This window comes from Rattus rattus, chromosome 1 (genome assembly GCF_011064425.1).
Source record: "Rattus rattus isolate New Zealand chromosome 1, Rrattus_CSIRO_v1, whole genome shotgun sequence".
NCBI classification, from domain to species: Eukaryota; Metazoa; Chordata; class Mammalia; order Rodentia; family Muridae; genus Rattus; species Rattus rattus.
This window is the reverse complement of record NC_046154.1, coordinates 199,095,254-199,113,661: the sequence shown is the minus strand read 5'-3', so window position 1 is coordinate 199,113,661 and position 18,408 is coordinate 199,095,254.

Sequence of the window (18,408 nt, the reverse complement as noted above, 5' to 3'; positions counted from 1 at the left end):
CGTGGGTTTTTCTTTAAATTTAAGGCATGGCAGCCATCATCACCACAATTATGGGTGGACATTGCATCCTGTGTCCCAGACGTCCACAGACCATGCTGTTCTTATAAATCAATCTTATAAAGGAGTTAACTCTATTTGGGGGGGGGCTGGGGGAGTTTATCAATGGAACATGTGTTACAAACTGACTTCCCCTATGTCTTAGTTAGGGTTTATTGCTGTGAACAGACACCATGACCAAGGCAACTCTTATAATTGGGGCTGACTTACAGGGTCAGAGGTCCAGTCCATTATCATCAAGGCGAGAACATGGCAGCATCCAGGCAGGCATGGTGCTGGAAGAGCTGAGAGTTCTACATCTTCACCTGAAGGAAGCCAGGAACAGACTGAGCATCCTCAGGCAGCTAGGAGGAGGGTCTCCAAGCCCACCCCACAGTGACACACTCCCTCCAACAAGGCCACACCTTCTAATAGTGCCACTCCCTGGGCCAAGCATATGCAAACCATCACACCCTACTACATGTGATCAAAGATAACTCTGTAGCCCTGATATACTGCAGTTTAGTGGCAGGAATATTGTTACTGAAGTCTGCCTTATGGCCTGTCAGGGATTTAGAACATATTGCTAGTAGTTCTCTGAAAGTAAAGTCCCAGAGTTTGTCTCTGGTGCCATTCCACTGTTACCTTAGCAGACAAAATAGGACTATAGCATTTCTGTTTGTGTTTAGTAATTATCTCCATGAAAAGGCCACCCAGAGAAGGCACACGTGTCGAGGGCCGTCTTCTGCAGGAACACAGTATTTTGTTTTCAATGAGTCAATCACCACACTAGCCCTTTCTTTGAGGTCTCAACTGTATATGATCACACATGTGATCACTGTCTAGTCTCTCTCTCTCTCTCTCTCTCTCTCTCTCTCTCTCTCTCTCTGTGTGTGTGTGTGTGTGTGTGTGTGTGTGTGTGTGTGTGAGAGAGAGAGAGAGAGAGAGAGCAGAAAAAGATGATTTGTTAAACACAAAAATATTGTTTTTAAAGTCTTGTTCGGAACATTCAAATACTTGCTAGATTGGTCCATCGAAAAGTCAAGCTCTGGAAAGTTTTCAGTCAACTGCCTGTGGTAAATTATACACCTTCGAAAGGCCTACCAACTCTCCTGAGAGGATACCCATAGGAGATACCTTGAGACTGACCCAAAGTGCCACAGAAAGGCCGATGGCCATGGGTTGAGGCCACTTTTTGGCTAGTATAACAGTATTGCTGTGAGTATTGATGGGCAAGTTTTTCTATGAACTGATGCTGAGTCCTCTGAGGCTTATGATCTGATTGGGACCAACAAGGGAATGAAAAGATAAGCACACTTACACAGAGAAAGCTGGGATTGGTGGACTGACTCTCTAGTGGAGAGGCTGCAGCACCCTGGAAGCTCAGACTGTTTATTGCATCCATTTGAGCCTGGAGGTTTGATTAATTCACACAGAAAAACAAGGACACCCAGGGTTATCTGATCTCAGTAGGAGCAGTCTCTGCAGGGGTCAGTCTCTGCAGGGGACAGTCTCTATAGGGAGCAGTCTCTCTATAGGGGGCAGTCTCTCTGTAGGGGGCAGTCTCTCTGTAGGGGGGCGGTCTCTCTGCAGGGGGCGGTCTCTCTGTAGGGGGCAGCCTCTCTGTAGGGGACAGTCTCTATAGGGGGCAGTCTCTCTGCAGGGGGCGGTCTCTCTGTAGGGGGGCAGTCTCTTCGGGGGGCAGTCTCTCTGTGGGGGCAGTCTCTCTGCAGGGGGCAGTCTCTCTGCAGGGGGCAGTCTCTCTGCAGGGGGCGGTCTCTGTAGAGGTGGTCTCTCTGCAGGGGTGGTCTCTCTGGGGGCAGTCTCTCTGCAGGGGGCAGTCTCTCTGCAGGGGGCGGTCTCTCTGTAGAGGGTGGTCTCTCTGCAGGGGGGGTGGTCTCTCTGCAGGGGGGGTGGTCTCTCTGCAGGGGGGTGGTCTCTCTGTAGGGGGTGGTCTCTCTGTAGGGGGTCTCTCTGCAGAGGGCAGTCTCTCTGTAGGGGGCAGTCTCTGCAGGGGGCAGTCTCTCTGCAGGGGGCTGTCTCTCTGTAGGGGGCAGTCTGCAGGCCTTAAACATCCCTGGTGGACACTATCTACAGACTCCCAACAGCCACACATGAACCAAAGGAAGGCTTTGCTGAGACTTGAGTCTCACCTTGGGAAGCCTTTGGCATTTCCCATGGGTCTGAGATTACATCCTTGACACAGCTGCGCCCACATCAACAATACACATTCCCTCAGGACTTCACTAGCTCAGGTCTTCCTCCACTCCCCACAAACATGAGTTCAGCTTCCCAGGAGCAGAATTGCCAGGCTGTAAGGTCAGTCCACATCTACCTTGTTTGATAAACTGTCACGATGTTTTCTAAAGTGGTGTATCTTTTTATTATCCTAGCAATTGACTTCTTGCTATGAGTTCTATCTTGTTTTATCTGCCTCTAAAGGCTGATGGCTTCTTGGTGACAGAAATCCTGCCTGAGACCTCACAGTGAACACAGAACAGATTTCTGCTTCCTGATGGATTAGGGCTGTAGTGGACTAAGTGGTGGTTCCAAAGATTTGTTCATATTGTGATTCTTGGAACTGGAGACTGTGGACCTATGAAAAAGACATAACTAATGACCTTTGAGCCTATCTTTGAATTTGAAGTGGGCCCCAACTGCCACCACTAATATTATTAAGAGGGGACAAAAGTCAATGGGGATTGAACATGGGAACACAAAAGAAGAGCACACATGAACGCAGAATAGAGAAAGATGTGTTCACAAGCCAAGGACTGTTGGTGGCTGCCAGGAACTGAAGGAGGGAAAGAACACATTCTCCCCACAGACCCTTCAGAGAGATGTAACAACACCTCAATTTCTGGGCAGTGACACTAAATCTGTACTTCTGTCCTCCAAAGCTATGAGGAGAAATGTCTGTACTGGAACTCTGACTTTGTGGTAACTTGCTGTAGAACCCACTGCCACTGCTAAAAATGACACCAGGATGGAGCAAGAGTGAGAGCTAAATCCTGTTTTTCCTTGTCACACATCAAGCTCTGGCACTAATTAGAAGCTCCCTGTCTGGTCCCCAAAGAAGAGTAATGATATTCAGAAGATCCAACTCTGAGGACATGGGCATGCAAGGGCAGTGCAGGGTTGGAAACAGTATGAAGGAAAGGTTACTTCTTCCACCTCCATCACCTCCATCTCCATCACCTTCATCACCTTCATCACCTCCATCACCTCCATCACCTCCATCACCTCCATCACCTCCATAACCTCCATCATCTCCATCACCTCTACCACCTCCATCACCTCCATCACCTCCATCACCTCCATCACTTCCATCTCCATCACCTCCATCACCTCCATCACCTCCATCACCTTATCATCTCCAACCTCCATCACCTCATCATCTCCACCTCCATCATCTTGAGTGCTCACATGGCCAAACTCTTCAGTGCTTGGGAGACAACCATCAGGGATACAGAAGAAGCCCAGCCAGGGAGACAAGATGGCCATATCTAGCTTAAGCTGCATCACTTTGAGACTCCCAAATAAGACCCAACTGTGAGAGAATTTAAGATTGAAAGTTGGTATTTAGCGGGAGTCCCAAACCTGTGGATCCCTGCCCGCAGCAGCTCTCTGCTCCCAAACCCCGTGGGAGAGAGACCTCACCGCCTGGTCAGGTGGGCACTCCTGAGGCTGCAGAGCAGAAGAGACCACCAACACTGCCCACCCCTGCCCACATCCCTGGCCCAAGAGGAAACTGTATATGGCCTCTGGGTTCCCATAGATGAGGGCCCAGGAGCAGCGGGTCCGCTGCGTCTGAGACACCACCGGAACCTGAAGGGACCGACCGGATAAACAGTTCTCTGCACCCAAATCCCGTGGGAGGGAGAGCTAAACCTTCAGAGAGGCAGACACGCCTGGGAAACCAGAAGAGACTGCACTCTGCACACACATCTCGGACGCCAGAGGAAAACACCAAAGGCATCTGGAACCCTGGTGCACTGAAGCTCCCAGAAAGGGCGGTGCAGATCTTCCTGGTTCCTGCCGCCGCGGAGAGGTCGTAGGCAGCACCCCGAGAGCGAACTTGAGCCTCGGGACCACAGGTAAGACCAACTTTTCTGCTGCAAGTGACCTGCCTGGTGAACTCAAGACACAGGCCCGCAGGAATAGCTGAAGACCTGTAGAGAGGAAAAACTACACGCCAGAAAGCAGAACACTCTGTCCCCATAACTGGCTGAAAGAAAACAGGAAAACAGGTCTACAGCACTCCTGACACACAGGCTTATAGGAAAGTCTAGCCACTGTCAGAAATAGCAGAACAAAGTAACACTAGAGATAATCTGATGGCGAGAGGCAAGCGCAGGAACCCAAGCAACAGAAACCAAGACTACATGGCATCATCGGAGCCCAATTCTCCCACCAAAGCAAACACGGAATATCCAAACACACAAGAAAAGCAAGATCTAGTTTCAAAATCATATTTGATCATGATGCTGGAGGACTTCAAGAAAGACGTGAAGAACTCCCTTAGAGAACAAGTAGAAGCCTACAGAGAGGAATCGCAAAAATCCCTGAAAGAATTCCAGGAAAACATAAATAAACAAGTAGAGGAGTCACAAAAATCCCTGAAAGAATTCCAGGAAAACACAATCAAACAGTTGAAGGAATTAAAAATGGAAATAGAAGCAATCAAGAAAGAACACATGGAAACAACCCTGGATATAGAAAACCAAAAGAAGAGACAAGGAGCTGTAGATATGAGCTTCACCAACAGAATACAAGAGATGGAAGAGAGAATCTCAGGAGCAGAAGATTCCGTAGAAATCATCGACTCAACTGTCAAAGATAATGTAAAGAGGAAAAAGCTACTGGTCCAAAACATACAGGAAATCCAGGACTCAATGAGAAGATCAAACCTAAGGATAATAGGTATAGAAGAGAGTGAAGACTCCCAGCTCAAAGGACCAGTAAATATCTTCAACAAAATCATAGAAGAAAACTTCCCTAACCTAAAGAAAGAGATACCCATAAGCATACAAGAAGCCTACAGAACTCCAAATAGATTGGACCAGAAAAGAAACTCCTCCCGTCACATAATAGTCAAAACACCAAATGCACAAAATAAAGAAAGAATATTAAAAGCAGTAAGGGAAAAAGGTCAAGTAACATATAAAGGCAGACCTATCAGAATCACACCAGACTTTTCGCCAGAAACTATGAAAGCCAGAAGATCCTGGACAGACCCTAAGAGAACACAAATGCCAGCCCAGGTTACTGTATCCTGCAAAACTCTCAATTAACATAGATGGAGAAACCAAGATATTCCATGACAAAACCAAATTTACACAATATCTTTCTACAAATCCAGCACTACAAAGGATAATAAATGGTAAAGCCCAACATAAGGAGGCAAGCTATACCCTAGAAGAAGCAAGAAACTAATCGTCTTGGCAACAAAACAAAGAGAAGAAAAGCACACAAACATAACCTCATATCCAAATATGAATATAACAGGAAGCAATAATCACTATTCCTTAATATCTCTCAACATCAATGGCCTCAACTCCCCAATAAAAAGACATAGATTAACAAACTGGATATAACGAGGACCCTGCATTCTGCTGCCTACAGGAAACACACCTCAGAGACAAAGACAGACACTACCTCAGAGTGAAAGGCTGGAAAACAACTTTCCAAGCAAATGGTCGGAAGAAGCAAGCTGGAGTAGCCATTCTAATATCAAATAAAATCAATTTTCAACTAAAAGTCATCAAAAAAGATAAGGAAGGACACTTCATATTCATCAAAGGAAAAATCCACCAAGATGAACTCTCAACCCTAAATATCTATGCCCCAAATACAAGGGCACCTACATACGTAAAAGAAACCTTACTAAAGCTCAAAACACACATTGCACCCCACACAATAATAGTAGGAGATTTCAACACCCCACTCTCGTCAATGGACAGATCATGGAAACAGAAATTAAACAGAGACGTAGACAGACTAAGAGAAGTCATGAGCCAAATGGACTTAACAGATATTTATAGAACATTCTATCCTAAAGCAAAAGGATATACCTTCTTCTCAGCTCCTCATGGTACTTTCTCCAAAATTGGCCATATAATTGATCAAAAAACGGGCCTCAACAGGTACAGAAAGATAGAAATAATCCCATGCGTGCTATCAGACCACCACGGCCTAAAGCTGGCCTTCAATAACAATAAGGGAAGAATGCCCACATATACATGGAAATTGAACAATGCTCTACTCAATGATAACCTGGTCAAGGAAGAAATAAAGAAAGAAATTAAAGACTTTTTAGAATTTAATGAAAATGAAGGTACAACATACCCAAACTTATGGGACACAATGAAAGCTGTGCTAAGAGGAAAACTCATAGTGCTGAGTGCCTGCAGAAAGAAACAGGAAAGAGGATATGTCAGCAGCTTGACAGCACACCTAAAAGCTCTAGAACAAAAAGAAGCAAATACACCCAGGAGGAGTAGAAGGCAGGAAATAATCAAACTCAGAGCTGAAATCAACCAAGTAGAAACAAAAAGAAGACCATAGAAAGAATCAACAGAATCAAAAGTTGGTTCTTTGAGAAAATCAACAAGATAGATAAACCCTTAGCCAGACTAACGAGAGGACACAGAGAGTGTGTCCAAATTAACAAAATCAGAAATGAAAAGGGAGACATAACTACAGATTCAGAGGAAATTCAAGAAATCATCAGATCTTACTATAAAAGCCTATATTCAACAAAACTTGAAAATCTGCAGGAAATGGACAATTTCCTAGACAGATACCAGGTACCGAAGTTAAATCAGGAACAGATAAACCAGTTAAACAACCCCATAACTCCTAAGGAAATAGAAGCAGACATTAAAGGTCTCCCAACCAAAAAGAGCCCAGGTCCAGACGGGTTTAGTGCAGAATTCTATCAGACCTTCATAGAAGACCTCATACCAATATTATTCAAACTATTCCACAAAATTGAAACAGATGGAGCACTACCGAATTCCTTCTATGAAGCCACAATTACTCTTATAACTAAACCACACAAAGACCCAACAAAGAAAGAGAACTTCAGACCAATTTCCCTTATGAATATCAACACAAAAATACTCAACAAAATTCTGGCAAACCGAATCCAAGAGCACATCAAAACAATCATCCACCATGATCAAGTAGGCTTCATCCCAGGCATGCAGGGATGGTTTAATATCTGGAAAACCATCAACGTGATCCATTATATAAACAAACTGAAAGAACAAAACCACATGATCATTTCATTAGATGCTGAGAAAGCATTTGACAAAATTCAACACCCTTCATGATAAAAGTCCTGGAAAGAATAGGAATTCAAGGCCCATACCTAAACATAGTAAAAAGCTATATACAGCAAACCAGTTGCTAACATTAAACTAAATGGAGAGAAACTTGAAGCAATCCCACTAAAATCAGGGACTAGACAAGGCTGCCCACTCTCTCCCTACTTATTCAATATAGTTCTTGAAGTTCTAGCCAGAGCAGTCAGACCACAAAAGGAGATCAAGGGTATACAGATCAGAAAAGAAGAAGTCAAAATATCACTATTTGCAGATGATATGATAGTATATTTAAGTGATCCCAAAAGTTCCACCAGAGAACTACTAAAGCTGATAAACAACTTCAGCAAAGTGGCTGGGTATAAAATTAACTCAAATAAATCAGTAGCCTTCCTCTACACAAAAAAGAGAAACAAGCGAGAAAGAAATTAGGGAAACGCCACCCTTCATAATAGACCCAAATAATATAAAGTACCTCGGTGTGACTTTAACCAAGCAAGTAAAAGATCTGTACAAAAAGAACTTCAAGACTCTGAAGAAAGAAATTGAAGAAGACTTCAAAAGATGGAAAGATCTCCCATGCTCATGGATTGGCAGGATTAATATAGTAAAAATGGCCATTCTACCAAAAGCGATCTACAGATTCAATGCAATCCCCATCAAAATACCAATCCAATTCTTCAAAGAGTTAGACAGAACAATTTGCAAATTCATCTGGAATAACAAAAAATCCAGGATAGCTAAAACTATCCTCAACAATAAAAGGACTTCAGGGGGAATCACTATTCCTGAACTCAAGCAGTATTACAGAGCAATAGTGATAAAAACTGCATGGTATTGGTACAGACAGATAGACCAATGGAACAGTATTGAAGACCCAGAAATGAACCCACACACCTATGGGCACTTGATTTTGACAAAGGAGCCAAAACCATCCAATGGAAAAAAAGATAGCATTTTCAGCAAATGGTGCTGGTTCAACTGGAGGTCAGCATGTAGAAGAATGCAGATCGATCCATGCTTATCACCCTGTACAAAGCTTAAGTCCAAGTGGATCAAGGACCTCCCACATCAAACCAGATACACTCAAACTAATAGAAGAAAACTAGGGAAGCATCTGGAACACATGGGCACTGGAAAAATTTCCAGAACAAAACACCAATGGCTTATGCTCTAAGATCAAGAATCGACAAATGGGATCTCATAAAACTGCAAAGCTTCTGTAAGGCAAAGGACACTGTGGTTAGGACAAAACGGCAACCAACAGATTGGGAAAAGATCTTTACCAATCCTACAACAGATAGAGGCCTTATATCCAAAATATACAAAGAACTCAAGAAGTTAGACCGCAGGAAGACAAATAACCCTATTAAAAAATGGGGTTCAGAGCTAACCAAAGAATTCACAGCTGAGGAATGCCGAATGGCTGAGAAACACCTAAAGAAATGTTCAACATCTTTAGTCATAAGGGAAAAGCAAATCAAAACAACCCTGAGATTTCACCTCTCACCAGTGAGAATGGCTAAGATCAAAAACTCAGGTGACAGCAGATGCTGGCGAGGATCGGAGAAAGAGGAACACTCCTCCATTGTTGGTGGGATTGCAGACTGGTACAACCATTCTGGAAATCAGTCTGAGGTTCCTCAGAAAATTGGACATTGAACTGCCTGAGGATCCAGCTATACCTCTCTTGGGCATATACCCAAAAGATGTCCCAACATATAAAAAAAAGACACGTGTCTCCACTATGTTCATAGCAGCCTTATTTATAATAGCCAGAAGCTGGAAAGAACCCAGATGCCCTTCAACAGAGGAATGGATACAGAAATGTGGTACATCTACACAATGGAATATTACTCAGCTATCAAAAACAATGACTTTATGAAATTCAGAGGCAAATGGTTGTAACTGGAAAATATCATCCTGAGTGAGGTAACCCAATCATAGAAAAACATACATGGTATGCACTCATTGATAAGTGGCTATTAGCCCAAATGCTTGAATTACCCTAGATGCCTAGAACAAATGAAACTCAAGACGGATGATCAAAATGCGAATGCTTCACTCCTTCTTTAAAAGGGGAACAAGAATACCCTTGGCAGGGAAGAGAGAGGCAAAGATTAAAACAGACACAGAAGGAACACCCATTCAGAGCCTACCCCACAGGTGGCCCGTACATATACAGCCATCCAATTAGACAAGATGGATGAAGCAAAGAAGTGCAGGCCGACAGGAGCCGGATGTAGATCTCTCCTGAGAGACACAGCCAGAATACAGCAAATACAGAGGCGAATGCCAGCAGCAAACCACTGAACTGAGAATGGGACCTCCGTTGAAGGAATCAGAGAAAGAACTGGAAGAGTTTGAAGGGGCTCAAGTCCCCATATGAACAACAATGCCAACCAACCAGAGCTTCCAGGGACTAAGCCACTACCTGAAGACTATACATGGACTGACCCTGGACTCTGACCTCATAGGTAGCAATGAATATCCTAGTAAGAGCACCAGTGGAAGGGGAAGCCCTGGGTCCTGCTAAGACTGAACCCCCAGTGAACTAGATTGTTGGGGGGAGGGCGGCAAGGGGGGGAGGATGGGGAGGGGAACACCCATAAAGAAGGGGAGGGAGAGGGATTAGGGGGATGTTTGCCGGGAAACCGGGAAAGGGAATAAAAAAAAAAAAAAAAAAGATTGAAAGTCAGCTCTTCATTCCCCGTCTTTCATTTCTCCTGGCACACTGTCCACTTTATTATTTTTTAGCATGGTTACCTTTTGTTCTCTGCCTGCCATGGCCATTTTCAATTCAGAGTTGAATGATACTTGAAAACCTAAACACTACAGAGGTGGGGAACTAATAGACTCACTGGAAGTGCATTCCGGAGATGGGTTAAGGAAGTGTTTTGTTGGCAGTCTGTGGGGTTCCTTACAGGCTGGGTGTTTCTGTACTGCTGGGGTCTGGACATGAAATGTCTGCTTAAGAGCTTATGTATTGAAGGTTTGGTCCCTAAATGGTGATCATGAGGGGACTTCAATAATGGTTCAGCGGACCATTAGGAGATTTCGGAATTAAGGAACTAAATCACATAGAGGCATGCCTTTAACTGTAGATCTTTGTCACAAGGATTCTTCTCTCTCTCTCTCTCTCTCTCTCTCTCTCTCTCTCTCTCTCTCCCTCTCTCCTCCCTCCCTCCTCCTCCTCCCTCCCCCACCCCTTTCCCTCCTCCCTTCCTTCCAACCCCTGCATCTTCCCTTCCTAAGAAAGGAGGTTCTTTTTCTCAGTGATCCCTTTTCTCTGTGACATTTCAGCTTTACCTCTGCCCCATGGCAATGGAGCTAGCTTATGACCAAAGGCTCCAAAACATGAGCCTAAAATATTCTGGGCCTTCCTTTCCTCCTCCTCCTCCTCCTCCCTCCTCCTCCTCCTCCTCCTCCTCCTCCTCCTCCTCCTCCTCCTCCTCCTCCTCCTCCTCCTCCTCCTCCTCCTCCTTTTCTTCTTTCTCCTCTTCCCCCTCCTCTCCTTCCCCTCTTCCCCTCTCCCTCCTCCTCTCCCTTTCTTCCCCCTCCTCCTCCTTCTGGTATTTGTCTCTGTGATAGACATGGTGACTAACTAAGCCATACACCCTGAAAATGAACATGTTATAAGGATCTTTTTACTCTTGTGTTGATAAAATGGATTTCATAAATTAAAATTTTTTAACCTAAGTTTAAAAATACTTACAAGAGGATGTGAGGGCCTAACTCCTTTAGACTTGGGAGGCAGAAACAGGGGGATTTCTATGAGTCCCAGGACAGCCCAGACTACATAAAAATCTCCAGGTTAGTCAATTATACAGTGAGACCCTGCCAGTTACACAGTGAGACCCTGTCTGGGAAAACGAAAGAAGTCCTTATAAGAATTACTTCTCCAGTGTCCTTATATCTTTACAAATCTAAAATAAACAGGTCAATTTCTCTTGAAATACATATATGTAGGGGAAAAATAGGCAAATTGCCTAAAACCAACTGATTTACAATTCAAACCACAAGCCCTTTGTGTTGTAAATTACAAGGTTCAGTTCTCTTTGAATTAGCTTCAAACAGACAGTACAAGAATAAAAACAGGAGAGGAAAAAAGTCTAGGGATGACTCAACTTTAGGGACTTCAAACTAGGGGTGTGTTGGACAGGATTTTGTACCTGGAAGATGCTTTCATGGAGAAAACGCTATCTTTGTTCAAATAGGTTACGAACCCAGCCTGCTGATCCTTTGTGTGGATACACAGCAAACTGGTGCTATTTGGACTCTGAGAGGTGCTACTGCATGGACACCCTCAGCCCGTATTGGCCCTGGTCTGCTATACATGTTTGACTCCAGAACCTATGTCCATCTAATTCCTATGAATGTTTGAGAAATTAGCATCCCAAAGGACAGAATTTTGGTATCTCCACACAGCGTCTCCTGCTTCTGTATTGCTTCATTAGCATTCACAAATGCTATTTAGCCCTCCCACCCACCCCTGCCCTCCTGCTCCCCTGGTCTGTCTTTGAAGGTCCTTAGTCCCCTCACAGAGCAGTGCAAATCCACATTTCCATAGCCTCTCTTTAAGGTTGGTGATGTTACATTCGTGGTAGAGTAACACAGGCAAGCTGAAAGCCTTTCTTCTCTGACTCCATTTTGCCAGGAATCTTAGTCATGCACGAAGCTACGTTGTCAATCTCTGGCTGACATCCGTATAAAAAAAATCAACAGATACTTGGCAAAAGCCGGGGAAACTCCAACTTGTTTCAATTTCAACCTGATAGTCTGTTTCAAAGGTCCCTGTTTTCTTTCAAGGCACAACTGCCACAATTACTTCCCCTGGTATGTTTGAAAGTCACTTACATGGAGGTAGGTTGTCACGGGATAGCCTGTGTTCCCATTGTGATTTCAAGGGTGGCTTACATGTGGAGCCAGGATGGCTGCTGCCTAGGGCTTGCTTCGGCTTGTGATATTGAAGCTGTTCACACAATTGTAAGGCAGTCTGGTTTTGGTTTAGGACAGTATGCAATCCAAATAAACAAGCCAGGGCAGACTCTCTAAGTGAGGGAAAACAAACAAACAAACAAACAAACAATCTTTGGAGCTCTAGTAGAAAACCTATAGTTCGGCTCCTTCAACATAAGCCCAGGGTTCCCCATTAAAGAGGCCAAAGACCGTGATGGCTTTGTGTCCGAAGAGACAGCATTTGCTTCTTCCAAAAGCACGCCCCGTCTTAGTTTCAAGTTCAAACTCTTAACAACTACTCAGGTTTAAAGAGCAGGGAAAGTTTTTTGTTTTGTTTTGTTTTTTTTAACTTTTGGGTGTTTTCTTAATTCAAGGCAAGACAAATTGGGGCTTTGGGGACATTTGTTGTGGGGTTTCTGGAAAAATGTGGCTCTTCATTGAATTAGGATTCCGTAGCTGGGATGAACTCATTGTCTGTCAAAGGCATATGATCCTGGCTCAGCCAGGTTTCCATGTTTCTGTCTCCTAATAAAGAACAGAAGCCAGAAATTGGAATGATCCAAAGTGATCTTTTTGGTTATAATGGATTGTCCACAGAATTATGTAAAGTATCCTTCCCTCATGAGCTGTAAATTCAAAACTACCCATTTTCTTTTTCTTCCTTAATCAGGAACCTAAGTTCAAAGACTTTCACTGGACTAAAACCTAAAGCAAATTAATTTGGTCCCCTTAACTTGTCCCCTCTGGGCCTTCCGGGTTTTGTATTTGCAATATTAATTCAGAAGTAGTTTGCAATTGTCACCAACTTAACTGGTTCTCAAGGCCTGTCCACCATGAACTGAAGGCAGAGCCATCTGGCTCGTGCCAGGGCAGAGACTGTAAATGTGCCAGGACAGGCACAATGGAAGGACCAAAGCACTCGGGACCAGAGGTGTTCTAGACTGACAAATCATAAAAACATTTTTTTGAGTGCACATAATGTGAGTTCCTAGGGTTGGAAGTCAAGTCTAAACATAGAGAAAAGTTTTATGTGTATACACAACACACACACACACACATATACACACACATATACACACACACATACACACATACATACACACAAACACACACATACACACATATATACACATATATATAAACACACACATACAAATATCCAAACACACACATGCACACATACATTCACATACATACACACAAACACACACATACACACATATATACACATACATATAAACACACAAATATCCAAACACACACATGCACACATACATTCACATACATACACACAAACACACATATACATACAAACACATACATATACACACATAATACAAACACACACATATATGCACATACATACAAATACAGACATACACATACAAATGCATATATACACACACATACATACACACATACACACACATATATACAAACACATACATATACACACATACACACACATATACACATACACATGCACACATACATACATACATACATACATACATACATAATACATACATACAAACACACACACATATATACTATAAAGCTGTTCATTGTCATGTCCAGTGAAGCAGAGAGCTGAGTATTCACTCTGAACTGTCGTCCATTTCAGTGCCCCTCTGGTGGATTTTATGGACGTTTTTGACATCTATGTAGCTTTTCCTGTCACCTGTGGACATCTAGGTGGTTACAACTTTCAAGAACTGTCAGGTCACTTTAATAGCTGGACATGTTTAGGAAGACAGACCTGTTGCTCAGGGGAAATACTGAGAATCCGGTGCTTATTAAAATGTTTCTCGTTTGTAATTTTTTATATACATATCAATTATAAATCAGTAAATAGGTAAAAAAATCAATTTACATTTGGAGAGTACACTAGTATTTCTGAAAATGGAGAGCTGAGGTGCTCACAGAGCACCTGAGTGTTTTGTTTTCTGCTGTCAGTTTCCTGTACGTGGTTTCTATTTCTTAATCTTGAGCCGTGTGGAGCACATTTATTCTACGTGCTTATTAAAGTTTTTGTATTTGCACAGTTGCCCAAACTGCCTAGGAATTATTACAACAGAACTCCAAAGGCAGGCGTCTTTGGAGAGGCATTTGCTTTTTCCTTCTTCTTTATTGCTTTCAGAAAAAAAAAATCTTTTGAGATGGCGACATCTCTTCATTACCCTATTGAGGAATTGTTCATCCCAGTGTACTCCCTTCCCTTGGTACCATTCTAGGTAGAAATGCTTTTCTTAAATTGTACTTTACTGTGAATACTCGTGATTTCTGGAAGAATATACAAAGACAGAGCCCTGTCACTGCTCTGTGCGTGTTATTCAGCGTGTCATGGAATACATGGCCTTCTGGCCTTTGTCTGAGGACCTGTAGGAAGGGCTGGGGATGTAGTTCAGTGGTCGAGAATTTGAATAGCGTGTGAAAGGCCTGGGCTGAGCCACTAGCATCGTGAGAGCCCACAGGAGACAAATCTCTCTCCCCTCCCATTTAGAGCAGACTGAAGGCCCCACATACCTGGGATGAATCTGCCACAAGGATCATAGTGATTATAGTGTGACTTGAGATGGGAAAATGGCTCATTCCCAGATTGAGAAGAACCAGGTAAGAAAGCACTTGGAGTGATGGTAAGAATTTCAAGAAATGTGTTAAAAAATCAAGATGCTTAATCTCTTGGGGTAGGTTGGCTGAACTTTACTGAAGAGTGTGGCAGAAACAAATAGTCTTGGGATGGTGTCTTAGGATTTTACTGCTATGGACAGACACCATGATCAAGTCACCTCTTATCAGGACAACATTTAATGAGAGTTGGCTTATAGGTTTAGAGATTCAGTCCATTATCATCAAGGCGGGAGCATGGCAGCATCCAGGCAGGCATGGTGCAGGAGGAGCTGAGAGTTCTACATCTTCACCTGAAGGCTGCTAGTGGAAGACTGACTTCCAGGCAGCTAGGATGAGGGTCTTAAAGCCCACGCCCACAGTGACACACCTACCCAACAAAGGACAAACCTCCAAACAGTGCCCCACCGTGGGGCAAGCATTTTCAAACCACCACAGATAGTGACTAGAAGCAGGATCCAGACCGAGTTTTCCTTTCTCCCTTCTTCATATAGTTCCTCTGCAAGTGAATGTGGAAGAAAATGTGTTTTCTTTGAAGGATGGCAAAAAGCAACTTTCTCACCATATCCGCTTTCCTTTCCCCTCTCCCCTTTCTCCTTTCATTGCTACGATATTCACTTATTTGTTACAGGTGTATGAACGTCTGCCTACGCATAGGTATGTCTGTGTACCGCATGCCCGTCTGATGACCTTGGAAGCCAGAAGAGCTTGTTGGACCCCCTAGAGCCGTCAGGTGGTTGTGGACTGCCTGATGTGGGTCTGGGAACTCAACTCTGGTGCTCTGCAAGAGCCGCAAGTTCTCTTAATACTAAGCCTTCTCTCCAGCCCCGGTCTTAATCTTTCTTCCTTTATGGAGATCCTTTCTGTGGTTTAACATCTGAGCAACCATTTTACCTTGTATTTATACCCTTTGAGACTTGTAGCCTAACCAGCAATGACTTTCTCTTGCATGTGGCTGAAGTAGAGCACAGAGACAAGGGTTTGGACACACCGTTTGACCACTGACTAACTTCACTCCTCAACTTTTTGTTTTTGTTTTTGTCTAAACTTCATTTTTATTTCCCCATTTTTCCCTACATATTTCATCTCACCAAGCCAAACAGTGCACATTTTTCCAGACCTGTTCAGACATTTTTGCCCCCTTAGTAACTTCTCACTATTTTTATACTTACTTATTTTGTGTGGAGAGGTGTAGCAGTGAATTATTTAAGCCACTTTGACTCCCAGCGGATTGCATGTGCACCTACCCAAGAGCTCTCTGGATTTGCGAATTAAGATACACACTGGCAAGCATACAAGCAAGCGCACACACACATGCATGGCCACACACACACACACATGCACGCATGCTCAAGTGTGTGCAACCAGTTAATTTTGATATGCCTTGACCAGTTCAATGTCTGGGCATTTCAAAATTCTCTCACAGCTAACAAACGCTCCCCTCCACTATTCCTGAGTTATTATCTTTTAAAATCTGTATTTCATCCCTGCTACCACATGCCCTCAGATCTTTATGTTTCATCTTTCTGCTTCCCCATCATGGCTATCCTCTGTCTCTCCTTTCTCTCTAGGTCTCTTGCCCGCCACACAATCTAAAAGTCCTACCCCAATTCTTTACCATCAATCAAAGCCAGCTGGGTGCAGGGACCCTCAGGTCTGGAAGCGCTGCTTTTGGGAGTGGGAATAAGACAAAGCATTAGAACAAATCCCCAAGAGAGAGGGGCTCATGCCATTAGCAAAAATATGGTGTTCCGAGAACAACTTACAGGATCAGTTCTTATCTTAGCCACTGTCCTATTGGTGTGATGAAATACCGTGACCAAGACAACTTACAGAAGAAAGAGTTTTTTGGGGGCTTGCTTACAGTTCAGAGGGTGAGTCCATGACCATAATGGCAGGGAATGTGAAAGCAGGCCAGCAGGCCAGCACAGTGCTGGACTAATAGCTGAGAGTTTATACATATCCCCAGTCCCCACCCCCACCCCACATACACACATGAATGAGTGAGAAAGAGACTAAGACTAGCATACGCTTTTAAAACTTCAAAAACTGCCCAGTGACACACCTCCTTCAAGAAAGGCCACACCTCCTAATCCTTCCCAAACAGTTCCACCAACTGAGGACCAAACATTCAAACATATCAGCCCCTGGGGGCCCATTCTTATTCAAACTGGCACAATTCTCTCCTACCATCTGGCTTCTGAGGACTGAACTTAGGCTGTCAGTCAGCAAGCGCCTTTGCTGGCTGGGCCTTTATACATATACTCTTAAAATATGTATAAAGGTATTTTATGCAATTATCTTCTCCTCTTCCTCCTCTTTCTCCTCTTCCTCCTTCTACACCTTCCTATTTCCCTTATGGGTAACTTCAAATAAATAACAAAAATCATTTCAGATCCTATAAATTCTCGATTTTCAGTCTTTGTTTTAAAGCTGGATTCCACTGTTGTGGCTCCACATAAATTAACAAAGTAACCAAGCACACATTTTTAGATAAAGATTCATAATAATACCCAATAGCTAGGAACCCTCAATGCTCAACCAAATAATAAAGGCCATGTGTAGGTAATTAGGTCACTAGCAAAGAATGCCAGTTATGTACAGAATCTAAAAAACGGAAGTGAACAAAACCACACCTAGCTAGATAAAGCTTTCAGGTACGTTATATCAGAAATGGCTGATATGTAATTAGCATTCTTTTGTTATAATATGGCTAATAATGAGCCAGTTGTTGGCCTTGAGCACCCCGCTGCGTTTGAAGTGCCTACCAGGCATCTCTAACGAGGCAACCCGATGGAATTTTAAACCAAGCAACTCTGGAACCCTCCTCACTTCTCCTCCTGCTTAGGTCTGAATCTCTTTTGAGTCACTGACCCTAAATCATAGTCATTTCAGACTATATTTCTCCACTTACACGTGATGTGTCCTTTGGGACGTGTGTGTGTGTGTGTGTGTGTGTGTGTGTGTGTGTGTGTGTGTGTGTAACATTGGGTGTATATGAATTAGATATCGAATATTACAGTTTATACTTACACTTTTCTCTGCCTTGTAAACATTTCTGGCTTTTATGGTGCACATATTAGCATGCTAGTCTCCTTTTCCTCTTCCTCCTCTTTTTGAGACAGAGGCCAGCTTCAAACTCAGTGTGTGGGGTAGAGAGTTGGCTCAGTTGTGATTGTAAAAGACTGGAATTCAGTACTCATGTCGGGTAGCTCACAGCAACCTGTAAATGCAGCTCTAGGGGATCTGACACCCTACTCTGGCCTCCCAGGGTACCCACACATATAATCAGACAAATAAATAAAAAATAAAAGAACTTTTAAGAAAACTTTCACTATGTACCAGAGGTTGGCTTTGAGCTTCTGAATCCCCTGCCTCAGCTCCTGAGTACTGAGATTAGAGATGTCTGCTTTATGTGGTACTGACGATCGAACCCAGGCAGTCTACCAACAGGGCC